General features: G+C 33.0%; 1 pseudogene across 1 annotated transcript; it reads right to left on the bottom strand.

Annotated features, from left to right (window-relative positions):
• Positions 1–5,908: 5,908 nt before the first annotated feature.
• LOC111294320 (protein DA1-related 2-like) lies at positions 5,909–10,828 on the bottom strand (annotated as a pseudogene). The gene is made up of 12 exons (XR_016327609.1): positions 10,438–10,828; positions 9,871–10,014; positions 9,025–9,116; positions 8,825–8,929; positions 8,537–8,657; positions 8,310–8,393; positions 8,108–8,227; positions 7,719–7,931; positions 7,583–7,645; positions 7,363–7,478; positions 6,569–6,627; positions 5,909–6,478 (listed from the first exon to the last, which is right to left on the bottom strand). The product of XR_016327609.1 is annotated as a protein DA1-related 2-like (transcript).
• Between the last annotated feature and the right edge of the window lie 364 nt (positions 10,829–11,192).

Here is an 11,192-nt window from a genome sequence, read left to right as displayed (position 1 = left end):
AGATTCTCAAAGGTTTTCAAATTCACAAGAATTTCAAATTTTACAAGAACATCAAATTCATAAGAATTTTGGATTTGCAAGAACTTTCATCATTGTAAAGATTTGCAAATTGTAATTTACAGACAATATACAAATATTTGCTTCAAAAGATTTAAAATCTAAAGCTTTATGTTTGAAAAATTCAGGGATTCACATCAAAAATTTCGAGATTCAATGATTCTTGTTCGAAAAATTTAAAGGTCTCACATTCAAAATTTTAAAGATTTTCATTTGAAAAATTTTGGGATTCACATTCAAAATGTTCTTTCTAGAACTTTTGAAGTTTGGAAAATTTTTTTTGTCCAAAAATGAAAGATCTTCCTCATTTAAGGAATCAAAAGTCCAGTATTTTTTCCCACAATGCTAATAATGCAAATGCCTTCTAAATGCAACAAATGCTCTAATCCATATTCTTACTAAATGTTGCAAACGCCAATGTCTTACTAAACTTCAAATATTCTCTACATGATGCAAACGTATGCCCCAACAATGATGCAAATGCAATTATCATAATGTATGTAATGCAAATGTCACTAAATCAATGTCATGAAATTCTAGTCGTAGTAACAAGGTTCTCAGAACTCCACCATTCCTTCTTAACTTCTTAGTGCTAACAATCTCAGAATAAATTCTATCAATTGATCCATGTCATTTTCCTCATCTAGTCACAACCAACAGGTTATGTTAACCAATCTATCACTAAATTCATCATTGGATCACTTTGTTTGCCCTTTTCAAATCATTTTCTCTAGCTTTTTTCACTTATTTCATCTCAAATTTCTTTCAAAATAATGAAAAAATCTTTTACAAACATTATCATTCATTTAATTATCATCATTCTAATTCATGACAAACATGATACATTTTCTCAATTTATTGAAGTGATGCACACTTGGTAAAAAATAAGAGAAATGGGTCTTCATTATTGAAAAAAAAATGGTCAATAACAAATCAAAGGTGAACAAAGGCAAAATATTGTGACTGTTTAAATGAGATATACATCCAAAATAATGATTATCAAACAATTTTAAACTCCAACTCATAATTTTCTTTCAAAAATATATTTCATTAATATCCTTGGTCTTTTAGCCAATCATCCTCACTCTTGGGACCTTCACATGAAGTTGTTTTCCAAGTTTTCATTTTTACTGAAAACCGTTATTTTGAGTTTTTAGTTTAAGTTTTTCTTTTTCTCATTTTTCTCATTTTTCTCATTTTTTGTTTTTTTTTTTCATTTTTTGTTTTTTTTTTTCATTTTTTGTTTTTTTTTTTGCACACCCCTTTCTCATCTTTTCTTCTCATTTCTTTTTCTTTTGATCCATCAATGATATTTTGATCAAAATCCCAAACCATCCAATGGCAAATACCTTAGTTTAATTAATGATTTTTCAATTCGAGTATCCACATTCGATCAAAATGGACTTTTAAGGGATGTAACATAAACTAAAGTGATAAGCTATGAAAGAAATGGATAAAATTGGCCCAAATTGAATTTAAAGGGTTATCAAACCAAGGTCATTTTTCATGTAAAGCACCTTGATATTTTACCCCATAATTTTTTTTTCATTTTTTTATTTCTTCTTTTCATCATTTTTTAAGAAAAATTTAAGCACAACAAGGTTTTGCCCCTTAAATCACTAAGGATAAACAAGCTTCTCAAACTTTACCCCTAATGGGGGGTGATCCTTAGTCAGGGTTTCTCAAAAGAAAATTTTTAAAGGCTTAAACAGGATAGCAAAGGATAATTGTACTTTTTTTTGTGAAGGATAAAAGAAAGATGGCCATTTTTCATCTCGAATATGAATACTCTCAATGAAAAATATATATTGATCAAGAGTAGACTTGTGAATGAACAATTACAAAGATCATATGTTGCATCACTTTTGAAATTTTTTCTCAAATTTATCTTATCTTTATTCAATAGACTCAATGATCAACATTCTTAACTTATCAATTGGATCATCATGAATAATGTTTTCAAAATCGAATCCTGAATAATCGTCATGACTGTCTGAACATTCATTATTTGAAATGAAAGAATGGATATAGTGAAAAGATGTGAGAAGGTAAAAGTATGTAATAGTGATTTACACAAAAGAGAAAACAATATAAAATGCATCAAATCTGTTACTTTTATTAAAATGATAAAAATAAGTGAAAAACCTAATACATAAAAGAAATCCATATTCTCAAAAAATCCTAAGATGGTAAGCAATGTCAATTAGCCTTTTCAAAATCATACCCTTGGGTGATTGGGCAAAAAATCTTTATTAACATTCAGTTTTTCTGATTCATTGAAGCTCACCAAGCTTGTTCAGATCAAACCTTGCCCCTTGTGTTGAAAGTAAGGCATGTTTTTATAGAGTGGCCCACTTTTCAATTATGGCAGTCATATATAGCATTAACATTGTAGCATTTCGGATAAGGTAATTTTAATGGTTCTAAAAAGCTTATGGGGATAAGATTAATATGAGCTCTCTTTTGGTTATTTCTAGATCTTCCCAAACTACTTACTTAATTGTAATGCTTTAAAACTAGTGTACTAATAAAACTAGTTATATATGTGGAAGCTTGAAAAGCTGATTAATAAAGACTTGAAGCGATATTGTTCATGGTTGGGCAATAAGGCTGGTAAGAGAGTTGTACAATATTATTGGCTATTGGACAGTAAGCAAGATGAACATATGATGGATATAGAGCATAACTTCTGAATTGATGCCTCTCAAAACTCACCTTTTAGGCTTCATCTTCATTTTTCTTAGGCATCACACCTTTCTTGGCACTATCAACCTCTCCCTCCTTAAGCTTACCATTTTTTATGGTATTTTCAATAATCTCCCCTTAGATCACTATGTCAGCAAAGTTTTTTATTGCATTCCCTATCATATTCTCATAATAAGGTGCTTTTAGGGTGCTAATGAACAATATGATCATTTTTTTTAATCAGAGGAGGTTGAACTTGAGCAGCCATATCTTTTCATTGTTAGGCATATTCTTTGAATGACTCTATTATTTTTTTCTTCATGCTTTGTAAAAAAATACCATCAAAGGCCAAGTTTATGATGTGGTAATACTTATTAATAAATGAGCGGATCAAGTCCTTAAATATATGAATATAGGTCTTATCCAACTGAACATACCATCTTACAGTAAATCTAGTAAGGCTGTCTTAGAATACATGTATGAGTAGCTTTTTGTCACTGGTGTGAATAGCCATTTTTCAACAATATATAGTGATATGCATGATCGGGTACTTAATACCATTATACTTTTTAAACTCAAGAAACTTGAACTTTGGTGGGATTACAACATTTAGGACTAAGCAAAGGCTGGCTATATCCATGAAGCCATAAAAGTATATACCTTTGATGGCTCATAGTCTCTCCTCCAGCAAGTTCACCTTATGTTTAGACCTTGAGTCCTCTAAACTTTCAACCATTTTCAATTTCAGCATCTCATTCTTCTTGAGGTCATCTGAGTTAGGGATTGTGACTAGCTCTGTTGCCTTTTCAGTGAAGACAAGATTAACAAAACTTTGAAATTACTTTTGAATTAGGATAAATGGCATTCGTATATAAGTGTACCTTACAGGGAATATGAACTGTTATGGTGTTGTGTCTTGAATGAATTAGGCCTAATACCATTATACTTTTTAAACTCAGGAAACTTGAACTTTGGTGGGATTACAACATTTAGGACTAAGCAAAGGCTGGCTATATCCATGAAACCATAAAAGTCTATACCTTTGACGGCTCAAAGTCTCTCTTCCAGCAAGTTCACCTTATGTTTAGACCTTGAGTCCTCTAAACTTTCAACCACTTTCAATTTCAGCATCTCATTCTTTTTGAGGTCATTGGAGTTGGGGATTGGGACTAGCTCTGTTGCCTTTTCAGTGAAGACAAGATTAACAGAACTTTGAAATTACCTTTGAATTGGGATAAATGGCATTCGTATGTAAGTGTACCTTACAGGGAATATGAACTGCTATGGTGTTGTGTCTTGAATGAATTAGGCCTGATATAGGTTATAGCCAAAAAGATACTAAGGGTTTATAACATCCTGTAACGAATGATCTTTAGGTCTATCCCTTTCTTATATAGTCTTCCCTTTGTTCAGCTTGCGTAGCTCTTCTAAAATTTTGCTCAACTCTTTTTTAAGCTCTTCTTGGACCTTTTCCAACTTCTCAATGCAGATTGTATTGTCTTGTTTCATTCTTCTAGCTTGAGCCCAAGTATTGTACTTGTGAAAAGTTAGTCAAGCTCTCCTTGAACCTTAATTTTCCACAATTAGAGTGCAAATTTAGAGTGATGTTTATGTGACCATCAGATTATGCATGAGATTGAATGTAGAGATGTATGAATGCAACAAAAAAGATTTAATGATGTAAATGCATGCATATATAATTAAAGAAAAGGGATTAGTAAACATAATATATACAAAGAACAATATAATATATACAAAAAATAACGTAAAGGGTTAGTATGCAAAGAAAATATATAAATTTACAAGCAAAATAAATGTCCCATCATATATCCTATTAAGGATTTTCTAACACAAGGGAAGGCATGACTTTAACTTAAGTTTGGACCCTTAGGGTTTACTTAAATGCTAGGTTCAAAGGTTTGATAGTCTAAGGGTTCCTAAATTATTTCTTACATCATTGTCCATTATAGACTAGTAAGGTACCCCAATCCTTACCTATTATAGGCTACAAGAAAAAATGGTTCAATTAAGTGAGAGTATTTCGCTAGCCCATACAGAGACATGAAATCTCATGATAGCGTAAGTACTTTACTTCCTCCTAATGAACAAAACTTGGGTGTGAAACTCATGTTATGCATATGCAAGTGAATGATAAATAGATGAAAATGAATAAATGAATAACTAAATAAAATATAAGCAAGGAAAAAGAAAGAAAGAAGAAAAAAAAATCTCAAATTTATTAAGCTAGGCTTGGATAATAAGAAAACATTTACTGGCTTGATTCTCGATGTCCCCAATGGAGTCGTCAAACTGTTATAACATATAGATCCGTGGACCTATCGCTGGATATAAATTTTAGGGAGTCGCCATTAATCTTTTTATTATTATTATTAAAGTGTGATTGGCCACCTAGTAGAATTTTTCCTATTTAAAAAGTAGTCTGAAAATTGACTTAGGTATCTTTAAATAGTAAATTTTAATCCTCGAAACCAGATTTAAGATTCAAGAGTGTGATTACACATGAGGAAAGTTATAAAACCCTCATAGTGTCCATCAAAAAGATGGTACCAATTTGATTTCAAATTATCCTAGCCTTAACCATATTTATGATTTACCAAAATATTTAATATTGAAAATTATCTTAAAATTACTCCAATAATTTGGTAGCAATTTAAGACAATTTTCTCATACTAATTTCTTTCTTTTTTTGCTTGGTGATATTTCTTCTATGAATTACCTTTTAATGTGTTGGATAAAGCAATGCACAGCTCTTTCTTGTGTGTTCCGTATAAATGCAGCATTATTTCCTTTGGATCTCATTAGGCGCTGTAAGCAGTTGGATGGGGCTGGTGGACAAGCCCACGATTACACATTGGTACATTTAAGCACATATTTCAGACTGAAGGCTTCCGTGGTTTATTAGAGGGATATGCCCGAATATGACAAAGTGGTTCCAGGTGTTGGTATGTATTTCAGATTGAAGATGCTTTTAACCGATGTTACCGCATTGTGTTCGTGTCTCCGGATGTCTGATCTGCAACTGAAATGATGGATTGGTTAAATTGGTCATGTGATAGCACGGCACATTTAACCTTTATACCTCTTCTTGCAGTGGGAAATTTTGTGATGCTGCAGTAATATATTTTTCCATGTAAATAGATTGACTGTGACTTACATTTGGTGTGTGGTGAATGATATTGTCCACATTCTCAAGGATGCAGTACCAAAAGGAAAAACTTCTCTTACTAGACAACAATAAAACAAAGCTTATATTGAACTTGAACATCACTTTAACATGTATTGTCATGGCACTTCATGAAAATTTTGAGGAGAAGCTATTTGAATCTTCTGTCATGACACTTTTGACAACTTATCTTTTTTCTGATCAAGGTACAATTTTGGGGGAGTCATTGTGGTTTTTACAATGGGAAATTCCAAGTCAGGCGAATATGGTCTAAGATATGTCATAAACCATATTTATTGACAGCTTCATTGCCAGCTCTAAACCCTCCCCCATAGGCAGGGGAAGCATCATGGGCAATTTGATGCATGAAAAACTCACCAAGCTTGTTTTCAACATTGGATTTTTCTCCTTTTTTTGAGGATGAAGAAGATGAAGAAGCTGCTGATGTTGATGCCCTATTGCTTGATCCAGGCAATACTTCAGATTCTAGCCACATGTATGATAGCACTTGACAGATACCTTCCTCTACCTCAGGATTTAGATTTTGATATCCTGCATTATACATTTATGGAGAAAGGAAAATAAAAATAGAAAGCATTGAGAAACTACATCAAAGAATGAAGATTGATAGCACTTTCCTACCTTTGAGACGTAACCAGCCATGCATTAACTCGTGGGCCAGGATTGCCCCAGTTAGTAGTCTGCATTCCACCAAAGAGATCAAATAAAGTGAGAATTACCATCTGAACTTTCACTAGAGCTGAAAAGGTCTTAAAAGTCCCGTTGAGCATGCAGTAGATTTACTCAGTTCCTTATGAAGGAGAAGATTAACTAAAAATTGTAGATCACCTGCAAGTTAATTTGCTGTCTTCAAATTCCAAGTTCTGAAGAAGATTGAATCTATATAACTAGAAACTGATTGGTGATACTCCACAATGTTTCAGACCAGAAAATATTGAACTAAGTACTCCTTAGAGCAATTTCAGATATCTGTTAAACAACCTTGATATCTTCAACAAAATACAATAATTCTGATGATTTTCATTTGCATGCCTCTAGTTGACCTGTATAACTCGATAGTCCTTGCTCTAAGATATGTTGTCTAGACATATTTATGTATTCCAATATATACAATAGTCACTCCTACATGTCTCATACCATGTTCTAATCAGGTACGTAGATACCAGCATGTCTGATCTCTAATCCTCTATCAATTGGAACACATTATACTTGTTGAACACTGTAGAAAAACAGTGGAGTCCTAATAACATGGGGAGCCCTGTCTTTCAAAATTATAATGCACTTGACTTGATTGCTTATTTGACGTTCTAATGCAGGAGAATGACAATCACAAAAATGCATGATAATGCGGGGATTTAAGCTTGACCCACGAAAGAAAGTACAAGGGTAAAAGAAGAAATTCCACCCAATTTTACCTTGGACGACCATAAAGAACAAGAATGGCAGTAACTTCACATTTCCTTGTCAGCTTTTGGGGTTGAGCTCTCATTCCAATAAGTTGGTGGCCTCCAATTCGCGGTCTCTTTAGTATCTGTAATGGATAAATTGAGGACAATGATTAGTGCATTGGCGTACTTTAGGCGGACTTATCTCAATCAACAAAGCAAAACCATGTAATTAGTTCGGTTGACATACACCGGTGACTGTCTGCTCTTCTAAGAGACACAAACCCCTTGTCTCAGGCATGTGATGATGTCCCTAGAAAGAACCAAACTGAATCAAACCCATTCCACAAAACAAGTGTAAAACATAGAGCAAGATTTCATGTTACATTTTTCTTCCCAACAATGGCTTCATTAAGTGCTTGTCTTTCAACAAGAAGCATGGGAATTTACTGGTCTAGTTTCATGTTCATTCCTTCATAATAGTCTCTGATGACCTGGTAAAGAGGTTGGCATTCACCAGTATCCATGATTGCAGATTCCAGGCACTCTAAGCATAAATTCCAGCCATCTTCCAGTGAATAGTATATTACATTCCAAGACTTTAGTAGGAAAATTTTGAAGAAAATTTGGGTAAAGGGGAAAACAAACAATAACCAACAGCAACAATTATTAACAAAAAATTGAAGTTTAACACACATTTTGTTTAAGTTTTTATGAAGTCAAGAACATACCACGATCTACTCAGAAAATTCCTAGCATTGGCTTAGATCATTACCTCCAAACGTTCACAACTACAGCAGCGAGCTGTGTTATCATGCTCATGTGATGGACAATACTTTTGAGACCAAAATGGATGGCACCTATACTCCATTAAACCAGCTCCATTTGTTGGAATCTGAAATTCAATGTGACTGAAAATTAGAATGTAATGCATAGTATTAATAATTGGAATGATACAATTTTCAAGATATCCTTACAAATTGGAGACAAACTTCACATTTGGGATGTGTTAACTCTTTGAAGCAAGTTTTGTGATATGGAGCCCTCCCTGACAAAGAAAACTTGGGTCGCAAGGAAGTTTAGAGCTATGTGCTTAGCTTTTCTTGTAACTTTGACAATTTTTAAGCCCAACATGATGCAAGGAATAGGACATTTGAACAGCTAGAGAGAAAGTTCTCTTTGAACCAAATATGAATAAAACTACCTCATGCTCGGTGATCGGATAGCCACAAGAATGGCAGCGGAAGCAATCAGGATGAAAATATTCTCCCATGCATCCCAAATAATTGCCAAATCCAATTTCACCATGACAACCAGCACATACTCTGCAAGTAATAGGCATAGACATATATGTTCAATTAATCAGAAATGACTTTTTAAGATATAATAGTCCACCAGCAAGTACAAAATGAAGAACATGTAAGGAACCGAAGAATGGTTTTTGATTAAATTTATCAACATTATCTTAAAACTATGATTAAAAGCTTTTTACCTATAGCCAGCAGGATGATTTTGCGAAGAGCCATAACGAGGATATTGATAAGCTCCCCATGGTATAGCTCCACCATAATTATCATATGTTCTCCATTCATATAACCTGAAAAACAATAACACCAATTTCGCAAGATTAAGATTTAAGAGAGAATAAAGATTGATAAGGGTCATGGAGGATCAACCTCAGACATTGTAAACTTACCACTTGGTTTTCCGATGTCCTCAGACAAATAAAGTGCAATTGCATGATCTAATTCCTCTTGCTCCTTCTTTATTTTAGGACAATCATCCTGATGACATAAATCAAACTAGCTGTTAAAAAATGTTTCCAATATTCTAAGCAGCAAAGGAGCACATTATTCTAGCACACACAATTCAATTGAAATAGACATCTTTTTCTTCTGGGTTTCTTCACAGCGGCAAAGGAAAAAATTTTGTACAAAATAACTGAAATGGCTAAGCCAACTTTTTTTCATGTTCCCAATCCATGGAGAAATCATCATATTCACAAAGAAATCTATTTTGCAAAATTTGCAATGCCATAAACCCTCGTTACTTTTACTACTAATTTTTTTGCTTTAAGAACAATGAAACAGAGTCTAAGCAATTTTGCTGAGGGCAATTAAAATCTAACCAACTTTGAATCTTTATTTTTTTCACAGACCATGACAATCTTTTTATCTAATGAAATTATGAGCACAATCAATGGTAATACATTAAAGAGATACTTAAATAACTCTTGGTTTTTTTCTTTTTAAATTTTCAATGAGTTGCTTACTCATGTAAGTAAGAAACTCAATTCAAATTTCCTTTTTCTCTCACTTGTCAAAGGAATAGTTACATGATTCTCCAAAATTTTCTCTCCTTTTCTCTACTGTCATGCAAAAGTTAATCTAACCTTTTCTTTATACACTTGAAAACTAACTTTAGTTTCTTATCATTACTACAAAATCATGTACTTTGTTATTTGCTCAAAACATCTCAATTTCTATATGTCAACTAATGTCAAATTAATAGAAAAATAAAATGAAATTATAGAGTTACCGGTGCGCTGGCTGGAACACGAACAACCATGATTTCTTCCCCAAGAAAATGTGGATTATAGCCACCGTCACGGCCACCTCCTCGACGACTACTTGAACTAGTCTTGAAAAGTTTACCCAGCCATTTCATAATCCGTGATTTTTTCTGAGTATGAAGAAACAAGGTCCCCTGCTTTACCTTAAAAACTTCAATATATACCAAAAGAAAAAAGTTTTACTGAAAAAAAAAAAAAAAGGAAATGAAACTTGCAGTCTGTAATAGTGTAATGAAATCTTTCATCAAACACATTTGAATTGAAACAAAGCGAAAAGAAACATGAAAAAAAAGAGTGAGTGGAATTTTATAAGAAAGAATTTAGTCAAACACAGTTGAACGTGAATTTTATTAATCAAATTTGACTCAAAACAGAATGGAGGATTGAAAACAGAGAAAAACAGAACGTAAAGAAAATCGGGAAAAAATGACAGTGGAACATACAAAACAAAATAAAAGGTGATTGGAACAGTATAAGAAACAATTTTGATGAAAGAAAAATGAAAGGTAACGGGGTGACATTTGAAGTTAAACAAGGGAATAGAAAGGAAGGAAGAAGAGCATACCGTAGATGCAAGGATGAGAAAAATGGTTGACATTTGAGGGGGGAGGAGCCATGGAGGTACAAGGGAATGAATATATGAATGAAAACAACGCCAACGGAAGAAGAGAAAAATGGGAGGATGAACGAAACAAGCATTTTTAAAACAAGCAAACAATGAAATAAAGAAAGTAGAAGAGAAAATAAGCGAAGAGAGGAGAGATTCTTGGCTTCAGAAAGTGGAATGAATATTTGAGTAAAGCAAACCAAATAAATAAATAAATTTATTCATAAGAAAAAAAAAAAACTGTGTGGACTGCTTAGAATTTGCTCTTCCTAGAAAAGTTTTTGTATCTGCTCTGGACAAGGAATTTGAATTCGTAGCTTTTCTAGATCGGGTCCCTTCAGCAGTCTTTTCTTTTTTATGGTGGTGGGGGAAATTATTTGAAGGAATTTTTTGCTGGTTAAAAGCTGAAGTTGATGGAAAACGGCCAAGGAATTATTCTGATTTACATGATTGCCATCGTGGAACTCCCCTTTTTTTTTTTTTTTTTAATTTTAATTTGGTTAATGTTTGGGGAGGGTTCTTCCGACGATGGGCTATAGCTACTTTAGGAGAATGTTAGGAACAATGACAGCTAAATGAAACAAAAATGTTGCTTTTCTCGTTCAATTTCAATATAGTATATATTTATTATCTAATTAACCTTTACAATTATTTTGTTCAAAATGTTCATTTTCACTGAAT

This window comes from Durio zibethinus, chromosome 14 (assembly GCF_047325235.1).
Source record: "Durio zibethinus cultivar Kanyao isolate XHJ-2024 chromosome 14, ASM4732523v1, whole genome shotgun sequence".
NCBI lineage: Eukaryota > Viridiplantae > Streptophyta > Magnoliopsida > Malvales > Malvaceae > Durio > Durio zibethinus.
The sequence above is the reverse complement of the archived record's forward strand: the minus strand, read 5'-3'. Positions and strand labels throughout refer to the sequence as shown.